This window comes from Protopterus annectens, chromosome 11.part0 (assembly GCF_019279795.1).
Source record: "Protopterus annectens isolate FY-2018-M chromosome 11.part0, PAN1.0, whole genome shotgun sequence".
In the NCBI taxonomy this organism is placed as follows: domain Eukaryota; kingdom Metazoa; phylum Chordata; order Ceratodontiformes; family Protopteridae; genus Protopterus; species Protopterus annectens.
This window is the reverse complement of record NC_056745.1, coordinates 1,404,327,274-1,404,349,729: the sequence shown is the minus strand read 5'-3', so window position 1 is coordinate 1,404,349,729 and position 22,456 is coordinate 1,404,327,274. Positions and strand designations below refer to the sequence as shown.

Genomic DNA, 22,456 nt, shown 5'->3' with positions numbered 1-22,456 from the left:
GCATTAGATTAGAGACACGCACTAAGAAAACATTGAAGTAAACTATAACCTACCTGGTGATATAGACAGTTAATGCTCGGACTAAGAATTCTGCCCCTTGAGAGGGGTCAGTGGCTCAGAGACATCTGGTGGGCTGGCAGGAAGAATGGCCATGCTTATATGGGGGGGGGAGCTATACTGATATGCACAGGTGATTTGCCTAGTGGAGCTTGGTGCATGGAGCAATCCCCAGCGCAGGTGTATGGGCTGGCCATGCAGGTATGGCTTCTCTATAACCTATGGTAGGCATTTCCACAGAGGACAAGGCTTTATTGCCCACAGAGCATACAAATGCAACATCAGCACACTGAGAAACCAGGCTCATAGAAGGGCCTGGCTCTAGCAGCATATATATAACACTGCAGGCACCCACATTCACCACCAGTGTCCACTCTCCATTCACCTTTTTCCCCCTGTTATGCAGTCCTGTATGGGGACAGTACTTAGATTACACAGCTCTCCATCTCCTCTTCCTGTCCCTGCAGCAGTTCCATCCAGTGGTTGTCTGTCAGCTTATGGTCAAGATATATAGGGGTCTCTTTCCCAAGAAAACATCCAGTGTATCACTGACACTTGGTATCTATATGAACTCTTGCTTTAAAGATATGTATGGTCTCAGAGCAAGAGTGACTTCATCAATAATGGCATTTTTCCATCATGGGTGGTATAAGAGATTAATCTCAGACAAGCATATCTACAATGCCAGAATGTTTCAAATGTTGCTTGGTAGCTTTCTTTTTATGGCATTCAGAATCTCCAAGATTGTAAAATGATTTTGTTATCAGGCTCACTTGAGTATATAGACTTCCTAATCTTTCAGTGTATGTGAGTAATTTATTTATTTTTTTTATTTATTTTTTTGCTCCAAGCAACTTAAGTTTCTCTCCTCTTATATGATTAGATCTTGAAGCCTGACTAATGGAGGAGACTGTAGATTTGAAGTACAAACTAGAATTGTAAGATCTTTTGCTCATTCATAGCAAGTTTTAGAAAGTGGTGGCTAAATGAAAACACTGTCTATGAGGGACTGGGCATATGAGTCAGACATAATTTTATGGGTAAAACTTTAGCTTTGCAACATATTGCAACAAATCAAGGTTGGGCTTACTTGTGTATCTGAATGTGGGCTACCAGTGCTGCCCAAAAAGGCTTTGCAAAGGGAGTCCTTGCCAGAGTATTCTGCTCAGACATAGAACTCAGAAATGTAGCCCAGACAGACAAATACACTAAGGACTGCAAAGTGGATATCATTACTGCTTTAAATAAAATATACTGAAATACTCTAAGATTCTGTATAAAACGTATATACATGTTGTATTAGTAATGACCTCACTTTTAATATCAATTTATGTAGCATCATGAGACATTGAAAGAAAGACATAAATTATGATCAAAAAATAAATGATCAAACCATAAGATACATACCATCATTAAAGATGTATGCCCAGTGGTAGATGCCAATTTAAATGTTCACCAGACTGTATCTACCAAAGCTAGAAAACAATACCCTGTAGCCCATCTAATTTAAAGTGTGGTGTTGTAGTGTGGGGACCACATAGGATGAGGAAGATCTCACACAGATATGGGTTCAGGCACCTAGGCAGTGAGACATTTGCCTGTGGAACATTTGGTTGAGAGCACATGGCTGAAGTGATATTCAGCTGCAGAGAAATATGGTTGTTGTGAATTCCTTGTGGGCAAAGAGAAGAATGTGGTGCCTTGCCAACAACTTCAATAACTAAATGCACAAGGGGGGAAATAATATCCATAGCCCCCAGGGCAACATGAGACAGCAGGCAGTATGGCAGGCATCAGCAGCAGGCTGGCCAGTGGGCATGTCAGTGGCAGTAAAAATGCAGTGCACAATAAACAGTGACTTTATAATTGGTGTGTGTGTGTGTGTGTGTGGTCCAGACACACACACACACACACACACACACACACACACACACACACACACACACACACACACACACACACACACACACACATACACTCACTCACTCAGTCACACCCAAACACACTTTCTATACTGTTTCCCTGGTGAGTGCTGTGTTGTTAGGAAGCTAAACAGGACAGGACAGACTTCTGTATCCCCCAAAACAGTCTCTAGCTTATTCTCGGGGATGCTCAGACAGACCAGATGAAAAATATAATTTCTCCAACATGTCCTAGGTCTGAGGGAGGTGCCAAGACAGCATCAACACTATGTGCTCAAGCCACCTCAAATGGTATTTCACAATACTGGGGAGCAGTAACTGTACTCCAAGACAGTGAGCCCAGTGACCTTTTGAAGGAACCTCATTTCTGTGGCTTGTATTTCTTCAAATGACAGATTAAGTGAATCTTGGATGCAGGGTGATTTTCAAACCATGTCCACAAACCCATCCCATTTACACACTTTTTTGGACCACTCATAAATGCATGCGTTCTTTTTGATTGATATTTGTGGTTGTTTTAAAATGCCATTTGAACTTCTGTCATAATTCACCTGTCTATATTGCATGTGCACCTCAAATGTAGTGCATTTAATAATGCAACTGCACTACAAAAACTGAGAAAAGACAAGTTTATCAAGCAGCTTTCTAACATCTGAAGACTGATTAACAAGCTGTTGTTAAGCATGTCTAAGCACATTTAAGATTAGGCCTCATGCTAGGGATTAACAGATGGCAGTGCCTGTCAGTAAAGAACAGCAACAAAATGGTAACCACCTTTGAAAACTGTTAGATACTTCACTCTTCCACATTTATTAACAAAAGTATGGCAGAACAAAGTAAGAGATTTTAAAACTACTCATTTTTAAATGAGAACTTCACTTTTGCCTCCTGTCTATTTTGCAGCACTAAGTGTATAACAGCTTTCAAAATCTTTGAAAGCCAGTAAAACATTTTGCACTCCACTATTTTTCTGTATCTGGTAGTACATGGAGCAGATACATCTATATACTGTACATAACAAAGAATTGTATTTGAATCTCAGTGATCATAACTCATATTATGTATTCTCAACCTGGATGCCAAGACCCACCTCTCAAACTTTGTGCTAGTGGTGAATTCCTTAGCATCCATGTCTTGAACTCACACATTAGTTATCATCAGTGATTTAATCATAGTCTAATCATAATCCTCTATGTTAGAGTATGATAAGAAATGGCCACAGTAAAATATTCATAGTATGCAGGAGTACTCTACATCCAGAGTAATGATTATTTAACTTGATCATAACAGCAGAGCCAACAATCACTTATAGCCTCATTGTTGACTGCGTACACCTCAGATGTCAGATTTTTGGTAAGAAAATTATGAATACAATAACTAATGGATTTCAAGCCTCTTTCCACACAAACACACAGTAGCTCAAATATTCCAGCTTAGTTGATGCAAACGTGCACTAGCCACAAAGCAACACTGTTTATACTGAACAAATAACAAGAGGGCAAGTTATTCTCATCCACAGACAGACTCTACCACCTTGAAGTGGTTATAACTTGTATGTGTACACATCATATGATAGTGGAAAATAATACCGCTCAACTTCCTAGCATAATAATCAGGAAAAAAATCCAACAAATAATGATGGATAAAGTCTCAAAATCAATCCAATCCACTTCAGTGAAGTAAGGGACCCGACTGGTTGAAGCAGCCAGGGAAGTAAGTTTTAGTTTCCTGACTAGCTGCCAGGGAGTGATTTTTTTTTTTTTTTTTTTTTTTAACATGGAGGTGTTTTTGTGTGTTTAATGTGTGTGTAGGCATTACATATGCCTTTTGTTTTTGCAAAACATGTAGGTATAGCACACATGTCTGTGTGTCACTTATGAATGTTCATAGTATTACAGGCTCAGGTATTGTTAATGTGGTTATTTAGGTTTTCAGTAAGGGGAGACTGTATTTACATTGCTCTGCATCCTGTCAGCTGTGATACCTGTTTCCTTATAAGCAAACAGGAATGTGTTGCCCCTGAATGTTGTGTTGTGTGGGGCATCATAGGGTTGTATCAATGACATGGTTCACATCTTTGGGTAGCGTATGTTTCTTTTGGGGTGTTTTCCTCCATGTCTACATGCCATTCTTTTGTTTTACAGATACATCACCTGCGATCAGATGTGCCAACAGAAGGAGGGAATGGAGGTTTAGCAGCATATGCCTGTCGGATGGCTGACCACTTTGAAACCATGGAAAACAGTAACCAGCCGTGTGTCGCCCAGCCAAGGAGAAAACTTGTAAAATGAAAAAAAGGCTCATGTAGTGAACAGTCACCAAAAACCCTCAATGCACTGTAGACTGTTAGTTCATCACTGAAATAAACAAGAATACAGACTCCAGGTATCACATAAAACAGAGACTTTGTAATTCCAAACAAAAAAAGAATGCCAATTACAGAAAAATGGTTTAGTGCTTTCATCCATTCAACCTTGGACTTTTCAGAACCATTTGACTTACATATAAAACCTCTTTTTATTTAAAAATCATGCAGTCATGTGATGGTTCAATTAGTACAGCATTTAAATTTTTTAAAGAGATAGTGTTACATTTAAGAATGTAAAATGTGGTTCATCACAAGACACAATGTAAAAAAACATCGACCAACAACCTAAAAATACTGTGAAACAGTATGTGACAAAATGAATGAATAAAAACAATAATGTAGTAAACTAAACATTGTTCACTAACCCTTATGGGTTTGTGAGTTACTCAAATTTGAAAACAAATTGAAAAAAAAATCATACAAGGTGGGTTTAATATAAGTTTTGACTCATTCTGTAAGATCCCTTCTCAAACTCTGTTTTAAAAGTAGGGATCGAAATAGACCTTCATATGTGTTGCTTGGTTCTTTCTCTTTATTTATAGTTTAGTTAACATTAGTTTAAGTATTAGTGCCAATGAGGTGTGGTCATTTAAACCAGGAATTTTAGGAATTGTGTTGTCAAATGAGCTTCTTTCTCTCTCTCTCTCTCTCTCTCTCTCTCTCTCTCTCTCTCTCTCTCTGTTTTTCCCAACTGCCTGATGCTGTTAGGTATTGTTATTAAAATACAACATGTTAAAATGTGTAAATGTGGGGTAAATCTCATTGTATCTATAAAGGGAGTTATTCGTGTTGCTTTTGGCAATTGAGCATAAGTGTTCATAAACCTATTTACGGAAAAGCCTTTCTGTCTTTACAATGTAGAAATATTTACAGCTTGAGCAAACTGCTATATACATTATTCCTCTGGTGTTACAATTCCCATAACCCAAATGTAATATTGTGGGGGTGAGTTCATATAGTTATTTTCTGTTCTTCTAAGATATATCTACATTGGTTGCATAAACTACAACATTTACTGCCCTTGTTATATACATTGTTTTATCCTGGTGTGTTCAAAAAAATTTTTCAAGTTTTTCCCAGACTTGTAGACAAATCTTGGAGTTTCACCAATGGTTGTAAACATATCAGCATCACCCCTGAATATGTTCCAGTTTCCAATAAATATTCCCTTGGTGTAGCTACCAAATGATAACACCACAGAGTTGGTGTAAATCCTCTCCTGATCATGTTTCATCCTGGTGTCTTGGGGCAATACCCAATTTTCATTACCTAGTAGTGGATTGTATTTAGTGCTCCAGCCATTAAGTACTTCATCATTACTTTTAAATAATAGATCTCATGAATATCCTCTTTCTTGCAACATAAAAACTAATTTACTTAGTTCAATCTGGAAGTTGACCTTCCTGGAACTCATTCTGACTACTCTTACTAGCTGACCTTTAAAAATGTTCTTTTTTGTGAGTCTAGGCTGACAGCTGTTGAAATCCAAATAATTATTAGAAAATGTGGGTTTTCTGTACACCCTTGACCTAAAACACCTGTTCTCATGATCTTCGTAAATTGATACATCTAGATAGTCAATCTGATCCTCAGTGTGAATGTGAGTAAATCATAAAAAGGGGGTGATATTGTTGATGTATGTGGTGAATTTTTCCCTTTCTTGTCCTCTACCCTTCTAAAGAATGAATATATAATCCAAAAAATGAAGACAGATCTTCCATTCTCTCTTAAAAACAGAATTTAAAACAGTTATTGATTATTTATTTATTTATAGACCAGGAAAGTCCATTTGGGTCAGGAACCCATTTTCAGCAGGGGCCTGGGGAGAAAAGGTCCATCAAGGCATTTTATGCATACGGTATAACAAGTATTTAAAGTACTTACAGATTTTAAAAATAAGAATATTAGACAGTGGAATTACATAATGTAGATGAACAAAGTAATTTACAGGTTTCTAATTTGTTAACATATTATACAGTTAAGCAGATGACAGTTTTTTTTTTTTTTTGGTACAGGAGATAGAGTTTGAATTTAAAGGTTAGAAAGGGAGATTGCAGAGGTTATTTTTATAGGAAAGTTAGAAGCAATGAAGGTTCAAGGAGTTAGGATATAATTAAAATTAGAAATTAATAAAAAGAAGTTGTATGAAATAATTATAATTAAATATGGGGGGTTTTAGTATCATACAAAGCTAAGCCACGGTGGTGCAGTGGTAGCATTGTTGCCTCACAGCAAGAGGTTCTCCCATTCAATTCTCGGCTGGAGTGCCTTCTGTGTGGAGTCTGCATGTCCTCCCTGTGGTTGAGTGGCATTCGAAAGACATGCGTAAATGGGTGTGCCTTCATTGATGGTTGGGTGTCGGGCTGGCACCTCGGCACTGTAAAACTCTACTGCCAATCATTAGCGGACCAGAGTTTCACTGTGGCGACCCCTAACTGGGAAAAGCCGAAAGAAGAACAACAACAGGTTTGAAGAGGGTTATTATCTTGGCAGGATAGATGAAAGCTCAAAGGAGAGGTGATGGATTATTACCTCTTTGGGTAGGTGCAGAGACAGATATGAGTATTGAGTAGATAGTTCTTTAGGGTGAACTTAAATTTGTTAAAACAGTCTATGGTATTTATGGTCGTAAGAAGGGTGTTCCAAAGTTTTGCAATAGCATGCGAGTATAGGCACTGCCAAGCTCTTTGATTTGGTGCGTGGACGGTTATGAGTTGTTCATTTTTGGAGCAGAAGATTCTGGTGGGGATATAGGATTTTAGAATGGGTTTAAGAGCAGGGAAGCTGCCTGGGTTGTAGACAACTTTATGGGATATAGACAGTTGAAGGAAGTCTAGGTGATGTGGAAATCCAAGCCAGTTAAGTTCTCTTAGCGCTTGGCAGAGATGTGAGTGGTAGGAGCTGCCTGTGGTAAGTTTGGTGATCTTGTGGTAGCAGGACTGGAGCTTATTTTGTAGAGATGAATGCAGATTGGTGACTGTGGTGGCACCATATAAGAGGGAGGTGAACAAGTAAGCATTGGCAAGAGCTTTTTTGGTGGAGCTATCCATCAAGTTATTTTCCTAATTTGCAGTGTGTTTTCTTTATGGCATTACAAATATGGTGCTCATATGTAAGTGTATTATCTATGGTAATGCCTAGAAGCTTAGCACTGGATACTGTTTCAATTTCTGTGTTATTTTGAGAGAATATTTTAATGTCAAATGAGAGAGGTTTTTGTGAAAAGTAGAATTTCTTTTTTGGGGGGGGGGGATTAAGGAGCAATTGTAATTCTCTCAGCCAGGCTTCAATTGAGATAAAGGTTTCTTGTGTTATTTGTTGGAGGTGTTGTATGCTATCTGAGGAGGAAATGATGGTAGTATCAACTGTGTATTGGATAATGGAGCTTAGAGGGGAAGTGGTGTGCAAATTGTTGGTAAAAATATTGAAGAGTAGAAGTCTAAGGGTGGATCCTTGTGGCACTCCAGTTTGGTTAGTTTGGTACTGGGATAGATTATTTTGCTATTTTATGCACTGTTGATGGTTTGGTAGGTAGCTAGCAAACCATTGGTGGGTGAGTGGGGAGCAGCCGATATTGGAAGGTTGTTGAAGAAGTTTTTTGTGTGATACTGTGTCAAAAACCTTTGACATATCTAATAGAAGTACTGAATGTTACCAGAGTCAATGGATTTGTTCACAGTACCCACAAAGGAGATTAGTGCAATGCTGGTACTATATAATAGGCAAAAGTCATGTTAGGTAGGGGTGAGTAGAAATACTGAAGTAATATTACCAGAGTCAATAGATTTGTTCACAGTATGCATGAAGGAGATTAGTGTAGTACTGGTATTATGTGATGGGCAGAGCCATGTTGCGTGAGAGTGAGTAGATTTTTATGTGTAAGATGGTGAAGTAATTGTTTATGTATACATTTTTCTAGGAGTTTGGATAGAGGAGAGAGGATGGAGATTGGATGATAATTAGATGGTTAGTTGGAATTGCCTCCTTTGTGTAGTGGAGTAATGATGGATTTTATCCAGAGGTTGTAAACATGGGACTCTATGATAGAATGATTAATAAGAATGCTGACAGGATATGCAATGGCATCTGCAGTGAGTTTTAAGTATTCTGGTGGAAGGTTGTCAGAGGAGATGAAGCATGATTTTAATTTCCTAAGCAGCTTCTGGATACTTCTTTTCCATTGGTACATAACTAGGCTGGCATATATGGGGACACAACTGGCCCCCGTGGTCACACTATTGACTTGTGTAAAAAATTCTCCTTTGAATGAAATATAATTACTGTTCAAAATCACCTCCATCACTTCCAAAACAAAGTTGTCCAAGTTTGTAAGCTCAAGTATTGCTTCGTAGAATAACTCTAATCCCTGATCGTGGGGTATGGATGTGAATAAATCAATAACATCTGTTGCGGAGAAACTCACCATGACATTCTACAACTCTAGTTTGACTTTAATCAAAATGTCCCATGAGTCTCTCAATATGTGCTCAATAGAATTTAAGGCATCTTTTAAAATTAGATCAACAAACACTCCTAAGGGGTAAGTCATACTATTATGGGTTGCTACTACAGGACGGTATGGGGGTTCTAAAATGTTTTTTTTGTGGATTTTAGTAATCCACAAAAGTCCTAATTTCAGTGTAGGTTTATTAACCTTCACCCAGAAACAGTATAATGGATTGAGATGTGCAAGCTAAAGCAAACTAAAGAATTGTTAGCACTGATAATGCCAATGTGTGAAACTGGTTTGTTTTAACTTGCACATCGCGATCCGTTACGCAGCTTCTGGGTGAAGATTAATAAACCAGCACTGAAATTTATGAAGTTTGGTGTGTGTGTACACATATATATATATATATATATATATATATATATATATATATATATATATATATATATATTGTGTGTGTGTGTGTATGTGAGTTTATAAAGAATAATCACCATTCAGTTTGATGTCCGTCTGCCTCAGTCTCAGTAATCCCCATGGCTTTCTCCTGTGTGTCTTGTGTGTCTGTAGTCTTGTCTATGTCTGTCCCATGGCTGTCTTGTGGGCCTGTGCAGAGGGGCTGTTCTGCATGTCAGTAGCTGCCTGTCTTGTGTGACAGGGTCAGTTTATCAAAAGCTTGTGTATTTCAGTCATGCTATAGTGCTGTCATCATCTTGTATTTGAAAATCTGTCTGTGTGTCTCCATTCTGTCCTGTGGTAGTGTTGCCTGCATCTTGTGGGGATTTCTGTTCAGTCTTGCTGTAGTTTTGTTCTGTTCTTGTGTGTCCTGTCCTGTATGTGGAAGTGTGTGTGGGTGTTAATGTTAAATCTTGTTGTAGTGCTGTCTTCATGTGTGGATGTCCTGTGTGAGGGAGTCTGTATGGGTGTCTCTGTTCAGTCTTGCTTTAGTGCTATCTTTGTCTTGTGTGTCTATGTCCTGTGTGTCGTAGTCAGTGTGGGTGTCTTTGTGTACCTCTGTGAGACTGGCTACCTTGATGCTGTATAGAGGCTTGTCATAATTTAACAACACTGGTACTAAATACCAGTCAGTGTGCGCATGTACCTCTGTAAGTCACTATCTTGTTGTTGTACAGGGCCTCGTCAGAATGTAACATTGGTACTAAATGCTGGTCAGTATGTGTACCTTGGCACTTCGTCTTTTTAATGGTCTGAGTGTAGTAACACTATACAGTCATCATTAAACGGTGCAGGAAAAGCTTGACAGGGAAGGGGACATGACAGCAACATGGTCACACTTCATATTCTCCTGGGTGGGGCCCCCAACTTGAAACTTGTTTGGGGCCCCCAAAATGCTAGTGCCAGCCCTGCAACTTTGTGTCACACAAACAGTAGTCACAAGTGTTCAAACTAATTTTTACACAAATGCGCACTAGTCCTGGAAGCCCAAACAGTTAACTGAGCAAATGAAAGGAAGTTAAGTTACTTTCATTTACAAATATTTATTTTTATTTTATTTTACATTTGTTTACCGGGCTAGTCCAACTGGATATATGTCCATTTTCAGTGGAGGCCCGGGGAGAAAAGCTCCGCTATAAACTACTAAAACAAGTTAAGCTTATACAAAAAGAAATTAAAATAATGCAAAATTAAAAGGATATAAAAATAGTATTTATGAAACGTAACATATCCAACTGCAAGTTGTAAAAGCATCAGAGTACACAATGCGGCTTGGCGTAGAGCAGAATAATGAGTATTAACTAGAAAATTGTATTTCAGAAATAAAATAGAAATAAAAAATTGAGATATGTATTTATTTGAAGAGGAATTACAAGAGGGTAGAAATTGAGAACTAGAAATAAGGGGATAAAGGAATCAGAGGGCAAGTAAGACAAAAAGTTCAACTAGGGTTGGTACAAGAGCAGAGCCAGTGGTTGGAAAGGAAGAGTTTTAGTTTAGCTTTAAAAATTGGGAGTGAAGATATTGTAGTGAGGTATTGAGGTAGTTGGTTCCATATTTTGCCAACTGAGTTGGAGAATATGGAGTCACCTGCTAAGTTATTTGATTGGGAAATTTGGATCAGTATTTTGTAAGAAGAGCGTAGGTTCCTCAGATTATTATAGGGTTGTATGAGAGAGGAGAGTGTTGGAGTGTTGTTAGGGTGATAAAAGGCTTTATGGGCAATGGTAAATTGGTAGAATTGTATTAGGTTGGGTAATTCAATCCAGCCTAGTTTTTTAAGATTTAGACAATGGTGAGTCCTATAAGGAGAAGCTATAGCGAATCTGGCTATGTTGTTGTAGGAAGAAGCTAGTTTATTGAGATTGTGCTTAGAAAGATTAGTATAGATGGTGGAAGCATAAAGAAGGGTAGAGATTAAGTGTGTTCTAGCAATGGTAGTTCTGGTTTCGGGGGTTAGGTAAGCTTTGATTCTATAGAGAGAACCCATTTTTCTGTTAGTAGCCTTAATTGTAGAGTTGATATGAGTGTCAAATTTAAGTTGGTTGTCAATGGTAATACCCAAGAGTTTAGTGGCTTGGTCTGGGGAGATGAGGGTACCATTATTGGATGTAAGTGTGAAGTTAATAGAGGGGGATAGGTGAGTGGGTGTAAAGAGCAGGAGTTTGTTTTTTTTGGGATTGAGGAGTAGACAATGATTCGAGAACCATTGCTCTATAGTTGTGAAGGTATTTTGTGTGAGAGTATGCAGCTCATTCTGAGTGGAGGCTGAAGAAATAATGGTTGTATCGTCAGCGTATTGTATGCAAGTTGATTGAGGGGTGGCTAGATGAAGGTCATTTATAAAGATGGAGAATAGGAGTGGACCTAAGATAAAGCCCTGGGGGACCCCTATGGTGGTGGGGAGGAGATCAGAGAGCTGGTTATCCCAGAGAACTGCCTGTTTACGGTTGTCCAGATACGATGCGAACCAGTTTAAGGCAAGGTTATCTAGAGTCAGGGATCGTAAACGATGGAGGAGAAGTTGGTGATTGACCATGTCAAAGGCTTTAGACAGGTCTACAAAGAATGCAGAAGAAAGGGTATTGTTGTTGCGGTTTTTGTTAATAGAGTCAATAAAGGATAGTAATGCTGTGCTAGTACTATGGAATGGTCGAAACCCATGTTGACAATTAGCCAGGAGGTTGTGGCTAAGTAGGTGGTGAAGTAATTGTTTGTGGATGCATTTCTCCATTATTTTTGCAAGAGGAGAAAGTAATGCTATGGGACGGAAGTTTGAATACTCAGTAGAGTCACCTCCCTTGAATAGAGGGATAATATAAGAGATTTTCCAGAGTGATGGAATAGTACTTTCTTTTATAGTTCTGTTGATGAGTATAGAGATGGGATAGGAAAGAGCTTTTGCACCTAGACGGAGGTATTCAGCTGGTAATTTGTCCGCTGAGGGTGTTATGGCTTTAGTTTTTGAAGTAAGGACGAGATATAGGAGGTTGGAATAGGTTTTAGATGAAATGGAGGGAGAGAGGTGGTTTGGGTAAATAGTTTTGAGGTATCAGGGTTTTGTTGGTTAGCTAGTTTTAATATGGCTGAAGTAAAGAAGGTATTAAAGGCATTAGCTGTTTGTAGTGGGTCGTCAGGGTTAGAGCCTAGAGGATTTGGTGTGGCAACTTTGCCAGGGGATAAGAGCTTGTTAATAGAAGACCAACATTTTTTTGGTTGGTGAAGGGAGGATTGTTGAAGCTGTGTATAATAGGTCTTTTTATCTTGTAGGATGGCTTTTTTTGTTACATTTCTTTGCTGTCTAAAAGTAAGGTGATCAGTTATGCTTTTTGTGGTACGCCATTTAGCCCAGGCCTTGTTCCTGCTAAGGATTAGTTTTTTAGTATCATTTGAGAGCCACTGGGCAGTTTTGGTTTTCATGCGTATAGAACACATTGGGGCATGATGTTCAAGGATATCTAGAAAGGTATTATTAAAGTAACTAACAGCTTCATCTATAGGGAGTGATTTCAGAGGTGACCAATTAACTTGCATAAGTTCATTTTGAAACTGATTGGGGTCAAAAGATTTTTTGCTGCGGGATGTTGTGACTTTGATAGGGATAGTAACATTTGTTTTGTGCCTGATAATATATGTTAGAGAATGGTCACTAAGGTCATCAGGGAGAGTTTCTGATGAGTATTGTTGTTGTGGACTATTTATTAATATCCAGTCAAGTATAGTTTCTTTGTTATTAAGTTTGTTTATTCTTGTTGGGGAGTTAATGATTTGTGAGAAGCCATGTAGGTTAATGAGGGTAGTTGGGTTGGAATTTTTACATTTGTTCCAGTCAATATTAAAGTCTCCTAAAAGTATTGTTTCTTGTAGGAGATTTAGTGAAAGCCAATTAAGTAGGTTTTCTAATACAGTAGGATTCTTTCCAGGGGGAAGATAGGTACAGATAATATTGATTGTTTTGTGAGGGTTGAGCTGAAGTTTTGAAATAATTATTTCAACATTGCTGTCAGATATAGGGTAAAGATTTATCTTACTCATTTGTAGTTTGGTTTTATAGAGGACTATAACCCCGCCACCTTTTTTGTTTAAGCGGTCTTGTCTAAGGATGTTGTAGCCTGGGGGGATAATTTCATTATCCTTTATTGTAGGTTTTAGCCATGTTTCGGTGAGACAGAGAATATCAAACTGTTGAACATCTAGAAGAGCATGAATTAGAGGTATTTTGTTACAAATGCTGTGAATATTAAGATGGGCAATTGACAAAGATTTGGGGGGTTTGGTTAAAGGTGTTGGATTTGGTTTGAATATGTGGCAATTAGAGGATTGTGTGGGTGGGTTAGGGCCAGGATTGGGGTGGATGTCTCCATCAATTAATAAGGTAAAAAGTACTGGGTTGTAAAATTGAGGAGTTTTACGGAGGTTGTAACCATGTCTTTTAAGGCTATGAATAAAGTATTTAATGTGAAGCAGACGGTGATATTTTGGTAGGAGATAGGAGGTGTTATAGGTGGTATTGATATTGTTTATGGATATAGGCAGGGGAGTTGTGAGGGTTTGTTTGCAAAGGATATTAAAAGTAAAGGGTTGGGGTTGTTCATAGGAGGTTGAAAGATAGGCAGAGGTGAGAGTAGTTAGGAGAAGTAGTAGTATCGAAGGTTGGTATTTATTAGACATAATAAGAGATACTGTAATAGTGATTAAGTATGTAGATACAGGGAGTAATGTGAGAGAGTAGTAGGTAAATATGTGGGTTTGGGAGGAGACAAATATGGAAGGGGTGGAGACAGTTGTATAGTATGATAGGTGGAATGAAGAGAGGGGTGTGTCTATGTAGGAATAAATGTAGAGGTGCTAGGGGCGGGTGGGATTTGGGGGCAGGGAGGGGAGCGGAGTGAGCCCGAAGGGCGAACGGAGCGGGAAGACACACTAGAGTGGAGAGTCACAGAAAAAACAATCTGTAAGCTTGAGAAACAGCAGGTTAGTTTGTACAAGGTATATGTGCATGTGAAGTGTAAATATCTGTAACTTAAAAGGATATGCAGGCTTAGAGCAGTAAACTGATCTAAGGAGGATGGATAGTCAGGGTCAAAAGAAAAGAAAAGAAACAAGTAAAGCAGTAAGGGAGAGGATGCAGGTACAAAATACTAGGTAGTTGAGAGAACAAACTAAGCCAAAATAGATTAGATAGATTGTACTCAGTAGTTATACCCACATTGATCTTTACCCCTGATGTAACTGTGATTATGAAAGAAACCCTTTAACCAATTAGCTCAAGAATTAGGGACAAACCTAAAAAAATGAGGGACAATGACACCAAATCATGGATAGATTTTAAATATTGCTTTTATATACTTAGAAAGTTGCTGGAATACCATATTTCCAATTACATGCATTTTTCTAAAGAATATCAAGTCAGAAACTGAAATGTCTGTCATACTGAGTGACTGCAATCATCAGAGATTTGCCATCAAAACACACCTTTTAAGCAGAACAAACAAAACATATGAGGCAAAATCAGGGGCAAGTGAGAACTGTTAAACTTAAGCATTGTTAAACACAAATAGTGCCTATTTTGCACAAATGTGCACTAGTCCCACAAAGTCAGCTAGTTATCTCAGCAAATAAAAAGAAAGTAAGTTAATTTCAATCACAATCATCCTCATCTCAGCCGTTATAGGTTCATAGGTTCATAGGTAGGTACTAGGCTATTGGTCCTTGGGCCTATATAAGCCTAGCCAAACAGTACCCTGGCTTTTGCCACCCAAGAAAATTATTTTCCTGTGCCCCTGTCAAGCAGAGCCACAGAAGTGATCCCAGGGAGAATTTCCTATCTCCCATCCAATCATCAAGATTTTTCTTGAAGAGTGCTAATGAGGAGCTTTGTTTGATATAGATAGGGAGTTTGTTCCAGAGTATGGGAAGTCTCTGAGACAGGAATCTATCCGTCCAGCATGTTCTGTTTATTGTGGTGACAAGGTTTAGGTCCCTAGAGTGTCTAGCTTGGTTGGACTGGGATTTCTTTACGTGGAGCATGTCCAAAAGCTCTGGGTTTGACATAGCTTTGTAAGTTAGGCAGAGATCTCCACTGAGTAGGCGATATGCGACAGAGTAAAGCTGGAGTTTTTTGAGACGGTCTGCATAGGGCATCTGTTTGAGGCTGGTAATCCTCTTTGTGAGGTATTTCTGTGGCCTTTACAGTTGTTGTAGATGTCTTGCGAGGTACATACCAAAAGGGGCATTGTACTCTATAATGGGTCTAATTAGTGATGAGTAGAGGGAAACAATGACCTTTTTTTTCCTAGATGAGAAACCTTTTGTGATGAGGTGTGCCACATAGAAGGATTTCCTGACTACTTTGGCAATGAGATTATCAAAGGAGAGACTACTGTCCACCTGTGTCCCAAGGTCTCTTATCACACTTCCGGTGTTAAGTAGACTACCGCCTATGTGGTAGTTCATGGGTACAGAGTTTTTACCAAAAGGGATGACAATGCACTTTTTGGAATTGAGCTTGAGGCCATGGCTTTGACACCAGGCATCTGTCTCAGTGAGGCCCTTTTGTAGGATGTCCACATCGTTAGAAGATTTGATTATGGCTCCTAGTTTGCAATCATCTGCGAACTTTGTTAACCAAAGACCTTCTGTGTTAGCCTGTACTTCAAAGAAGTAGATACCCAACAGGAGAGCACCTAGGACTGAACCCTGTGGTACTCCACTTGTCAGTGATCTGAAGTTGGATTTAGAGTCTGCTACTTTCACAATGTGTGTGCGGTCAGTGAGCCAGTTGGCAATCCATCTTGTGACATACGGATTTATACCTAGTTTAGTGAGTTTGTCTATAATTCCAGAGTGGGGGATAGTGTTGAATGCCTTGGCGAGATCTAGATAGGCTGTGTGTACCACCTTACCCTCATCTACAGCTTTGGTGACCGCTTCAAAGAAGTCTATCAAGTTTAGGAGACATGATCTGCCTTTTTCAAACCCAAACTGGGTAGGGTCCAGAGTTTGGAGATTACCAATGTCATTGTTTATAAGTTCCATGATGATACGCTCCATAGCCTTGCAGACCAGGCTCATCAGGCTAATGGGGCGGTAGTTCCCGGGATCTGTGGTGGCTCCCCCTTTGTAGAGTGGGATAACTGTTGCTGTGTGCCATTCAGTGGGCACAAAGCCTGAGGTGAGGCTATGATTGAACATGGTACTTAGGTGGGGTGCCAGTTCATTCTGTAGTTCATGTAGAACGCAGCCTGGGATGTTGTCAGGTCCCATGGATGCTGTGTTCTTGGCTTTGGAGAGTGTGTTTTTTACCTGTGCAGCTGTGATTACAGGTGCTTTGCATTCTTCTGATATAGAGATGGGCCCTTTAGGGGATGAGAGAGGGATAAAGTTAGCACTGAACCTATCTGCCTCTATCTGTCTGCCATGTTGGCAATATAAGTTGGTTCTGTATATTTATTGCCATTGTGCTGTAACTCAGAGCAGATCTGAGTGTTGCCATTGAGATTCTTGACATAGCTATAGATTGCTTTGTGGTTGTCTTTAGAATCAGTGGTGATTTTGTTTTTGTAACTAGCTTTGGAGGATTTTATGAGGGATCTCAGCTTCTTACTGAGGTTGACCACGGAGTTCCTCCAATCATGGGATTTTATTCTTTTTTGCAACAGTTTCTTTCTTCTGTTGTAGAGTTTGTTTATAGCAGGGGACCACCAGATTGGCTTCCTTTTTTTGGAGGATAGCATCTTGGTTCTGTTAGGGATCCATGCACTCGTGTAAGTGCTTATAAAGTGCAATTGTATAGGATTCAGCAGTTGTATCTCTATTGTCCGTCAGCATGGGTGTCGTGAAGTTTGCCACTTCTGTCTTAAGAAGCGTGAAGTTGGCTTTGGAGAAATTTTTTACAGTGGTTTCCCTAATGGGGGGGGGGGGCTAGGATGTGGATGTCTAGGGTGATTTGCTTGTGGTCAGAACTGACCAACAAGGAATTGACCTCTGGTGTGGAACACCGGTTGCCCATGTTGGTAATGACCAGGTCTAAGATATTGCTGCCCCTGGTGGGGGTGTGGATAAGCTGATCCAAGGCATTGGAATTTATGAATTCCAGAAAACGTTGAGCACAAGAGTTGGTACATGAGCAGTTTTCCCAGTTAATGGTGGGATAGTTGAAATCACCTATTATTAGGGTGTTAGGTTGTGTCCTAATATTATCCAGTGTATCAAGAAATGAGGAGTGGGAATCCTGGGGCATGGTGGGGGATCTGTAGCAAGCTACAATTTGCATTGCGGTCTTGCCCAGAGTTAGTTGCACTTGGATAATCTCAGATGCATTATGCTGAGCAACTAGCCTGGAGGTGTGGGTATCCTTAATGAATATGGACACGCCTCTGCCTTTAGTGCTTCGGTCCAAGTTAGGTGGCCGAAAGGTGTGGTATGAATTATAGCCTGTTAATGCAGGGGCGCTCTCTGGAGCCTTGAACCAGGTCTCTGTCACTGCACAGATGTCGATGTTCTCCATTTTAAGGAGTGCCTCGAGTGAGTGCATTTTGAGGTTTAGACTTCTAGCATTGAGTAGCATTACCCTCAGATTTTGCTTGCTTGTACCTGTTATGGTGGTGAATTTGTCATTTGAATCTTGCCTAAAAAAGGCACTATAGGGGTGGCAAGAGCCTTAGCCAGTATCCGGAATCCCAAGGGTGACAGGTGCATGCCATCTCTGGCAAAGCATTGTGGTTTGTCGATCATGTCATCCCAGGCAGACAGATACTGGATCCCCTTAGAATGACATCAGAAGCTTAGCCAATTGTTGAAGTCAATCATTTTGTCCTTGTACTGTGGTATCATTCTGGGTGATGGCAGGATGCTACTCAGGGCTAGGGTCATACTTGCCTGGGCTACAAGATCAGAAAGCTTCTCCATGTCTCTTTTCATGTAGTCCAGGGAGGTATGTCTCAGGTCATTCACACCATCATGGACAGTGACAGAGTCATATTTGTACTTGCTGTGGAGTGACCTGAGTGAATGCTTTATGTGGCGGATCCTGGCACCTAACAGACAGCTGACAGTGACTTTCTCCTTGTTTAGCCTGGTGAGTGGAACATCAGTGTGGCTGACTATAGAGTCACCTATGACTAGAGTGTTAGGTATGTTGTTATATTTGGTTCTGAGGAAGTCTGATTTTTAACAGATGAAAGCGCTAAACCTTATTTTCAATAAAAGATTCATTTTTATCATCACGAGTGGATTTAGCCTGAATTTTGGTGGAACACTAGTGTTGGTTATACGTGTGTTATACTCTGTTTGAGCTGTGCAGAAGTTACTATATTTTACCAGCTAGCTTTTTTCCTTCTACAGTCGGTTTCTGGTGTTGGTAGGTATGTTGTTATGCCTTATGGACTGTGGTTGAGTGGCACACTGAGTTTGTGGGCTATGTGTCATTTGAGTTGTGTTGGGGGGTGGAGGCTGCTTGCGTTTCTGCTTTGGAGGTTCCTGTTGCTTGAGTAGATTTTTTTTGTGAGCCTCCATGAATGTAGGTGTGTGTTTTGTGTTTCTATGTGTGTGTTTTGGTGGTGTAGGTTTTGAGGGACTATGTGATGAGTGTGGTGTGGTGCAAGTGTTTACCTTCTCCTCTTGATTGTCTAGTCCAGTCTTGGGTGAAAAGAGGTTTGCTTCCAGTTTGGTTATATTAGTGCATCTCTCACAGGTTGTAGTGTTGGGTGGTAGGAGGAGAGTTAGAGACTCTTTGCTGTGTACCCCTCACTTGAATGTGATTAAAAAGGAATTAACAAAAAATACCATTTAACCTTTCAGCACAAGAATTGGATACAATGGCAGACTTCCAGTATGGTGCCATAATAGTGAGCCATGTGCTCTGTGCTCTCCTGCCCGATCAACCTCCTAAAGTAATGTAAACTTAACAATAAAAGAGACCAGAAAAAAAAGAAGAGAGAATGATCACTCTCCAATCACAAATTTGATGTCAAAAGAAAAAGAATGTCCATGTGTAGGAATCAGCCTGTAAAAACTACTTAGAGGGCCAAAACAGTGTTAGACAAGGGAAGCAGCATGGTTGAACTGATATGTCCCATCTTAGGGCACAGAGAAGTTCTAGAAATGAGAGAGAAAATTGACAGTTTGTAAAGACAAGAGACACACTAATGGATTATATTAAAAAAATGATATATGTTTAGGGAAGATGGAAGCAGTTTTCTCGACCCATTCTGACAATCTGGAGAAGCTAAACAAGACTGAAGAAGGAGTGCAATGAAGATTGCCCAGCTTGGAGACCACGAAAGAAGAGATTGAGGTGAAGCTTGAGAAAAGTAGAGGACAGGGAGAGACAAGTGAATCTCAGGCTTATATAACATGCCTGTAGGAGTAGAAGGCCAAGAATGTCAACAGTATGTGGCGGACTTATTGTGCAAATGCTCCAGGCTAGAGAAGGAAGAGATATTAGTAGAAAGGGAGCACAAAGTCTACCTTCCAGCAAGGCAGATAAATAGATTCCCACATCCACTTGTACTAAAGCTGCAGAACTACTTACTCAAAGAGCATTTACTAAGTTTGCATTAGAAGAAGGGGAAGCTGCTTATCATCAGAGAACATCAGGTCTTTGTGGAGCATCATTATTCATTGGGAACAAAGGCAATGGGAAACAGGTTTATTCCACTGCAGAAGCAATGCAGGCTGCTAAATTTATGCTTCAGCCTCCTTTCCCTAGCTGCATTAAAAGTTTTTTTTTCCACTGGAGCTAAAACTTTTCAAAATGCAGACCAAGCTGATGGGGAGCTGAAGTACTTCAAGGAGGTATTAAATCGAAATGAGTTGGCAGGAATTGCAAGCTAAGAACAATAGAGAGAAAGGAGAAAGGTCATCCGTGGAACAAATACTGCGTAAGCCATTCCCCATGTTCAAGCAGAAGGTGTCAGAAAGGTAGAAAGTGGTGGAGCACTATGCAAAGATAGTAAGAGGAAACCTTCAGAAAAATAGGAGGGAGTGAAATGGTGGATTCCAATACTGAAAAAGAGAAGATGAGGGCCAGTGGAGGGTAAATTTCAAGTATTGTTTATCAGAGGTACTTTAAGCAGCCATATTAAAGGTAAAAAGTAATGTCTTACATCTAAGACTGATATTTATAGGACAAATAAAAAAAATAAAAAATTGTCATCACAGCATATGAGTTAATGTTATGTTATTTGAAAGTTCAAATGTTGATAAAAAACAAAAGTACTGAAATGAGGTGGGTGTACTCATCGGGTCTATATCAGCTTGTCGAAGTCTAATTACAGCAAAAGTCTGTTCATCCAACCAAAATTACCGAATGGCCATTCCTCAAATGTTCATATCAGTGAATGTTTTTCCCAGGGAAGGAAATGACTTGGCCAACAGACCAACCGACGCACACACCATAGTACATCAAACCCACAAAAGTGTGTGTGTGTGGGGGGGGGCATGCCCCCTGCACTCCCCAATGTGGGGGGGTTGTATCCCCCATACACCCACCTACTTATATATACCAATTTCAAGATCACACTAAAGTGAGGAAAATGGAAATTTTCCATATGTTGGCCATGTCATTTCCTTTTCTGGGAAAAACATTCGCTGATGTGAATGTTCGATGGACAGCCGTTCAGTGATTTCGGTTCAATGAACAGCAGTTTGCTGCAATTAGACTTCAGTGAGCTAATATAGACCCATGCTCATTGCCCAACATATGAAGTAGGACCTCGGGGGGGGTCAAATATTGATTTTGGTTTGCAGTGTTACCCACTGTTCATTAAAAGGGGAGGGGGGCTTATTAAGCATGAATGTGCTTAATGGAAGGGGTAGAGAGAGAGAGATCAATGGTGATAATGGAAGTACTGGATAGGAGGAAAGAATGCATAGAATACTGAGGGAAAACTGATCACATTTTTAAATTGGACAACAGTAGTAACAAGTTCACAGAATTTTCCATGAAAGATCTTACTGCCTACAAACAATACAAGTAACAGTATCTAGCAGGGAATGAACTGAGAAACTGAAAAAGAGAGTAACACATCTAGGTCATGAGTCATAAAAAGAGAGCTGGAGCTCTAATTCTTAGGGAAGTGCAAGGATATGAAGGAGAGGAGTGCAGAGGTATTAATTCAATGGATATAGTTGAAATGATTGGAGGGTGGAGAAGAATGTATTGTTTTTGTCGTTATTGTTGTTGGAAAAGGCTATTATATACTAGCACACAACAAAAGTAGAGGTCTATCCCTACAACATTAAGTAGGGAGACTGTAGTAAGGAAAAGACTAGATTTAATGACCTCAAAGGAGATAGGAAGAGGGGAGCAGATACATGAGTACAAAAATGAGCTTTACAATAACAGCATGGAATGTAAATGAGTTAGTAAATGAGACGAAGTGATGCAGGGTCCTGCAGTATGCATGAAAAGTGAGGCTGAATATTGTCCTCATACGAGACTCATACTTAGAAGAGAGGAAGTGCCTAAAATTTCTGAAGAAATGGAATGGGACAAGATATTATACAGAAGCAAAGGAGGGTAGAAGGCAAGGATTCATGCCTTAATTAAACAGGGAATGAATGTCTCTGTAGATGACTGCAAAAAGGATAGGGGAGAATTACTCTTGCAAGGGTACTGTGAAAGCCAGAGAATAACATTGGGAAATGTGTACCTCCCACCAAGAGTGACAATCTTAGGTTTAATGGGGAGATAGTGGCCTATTATCAAGGGATATTAATGGTAGGAAGAGACTGGAACATTACAGAACACAAACTGGATGCCAATGGATGGAGGAGAAGCCAAAAGTTCACTCCAGATGCTAGATATTTCAGGCTGTTAGCAAGAAGCAGTAGATGGGCTTATACATATAGGAGACTGGGGTCCCAGGATGAGTACACATTTCAAGCAGGAGGAGGAGAAGGGACACGGTCAACGGTGGACACAGTTTATGTCTCAGTGGAACATGGACACTAGATAAATCAAACAGAGATCCATCCCATACTAATTTCTGACCATGTGCCTGTTGAGATGCAGTTAACAAATGCGTATCCAGTTATGCTATGCAGGCACCTACAGGGCAGGTGTAATGTGGTCGGAGAAGATAGAATCAGATAAGATTAAGGGAACATCTAAAATAACTAATAGAAACCTTAGCAGCAGCAGAGCTAGAGTTTGATAAGTGGGATGAAGTAGAGTGGAAATTGAAAAGCATATTACTAAAG

At 39.8% G+C, this 22,456-nt stretch overlaps 1 long non-coding RNA gene across 1 annotated transcript in view; it reads left to right on the top strand.

Annotated features, from left to right (window-relative positions):
- Nucleotides 1-5,027, top strand: part of LOC122815867 — a 456,647-nt gene extending 451,620 nt beyond the window's left edge. The window contains exon 3 of the long non-coding RNA XR_006367006.1: nt 4,124-5,027. This is a non-coding gene — a long non-coding RNA (uncharacterized LOC122815867). The remainder of the gene's footprint in view (nt 1-4,123) is intronic.
- Nucleotides 5,028-22,456: the final 17,429 nt, after the last annotated feature.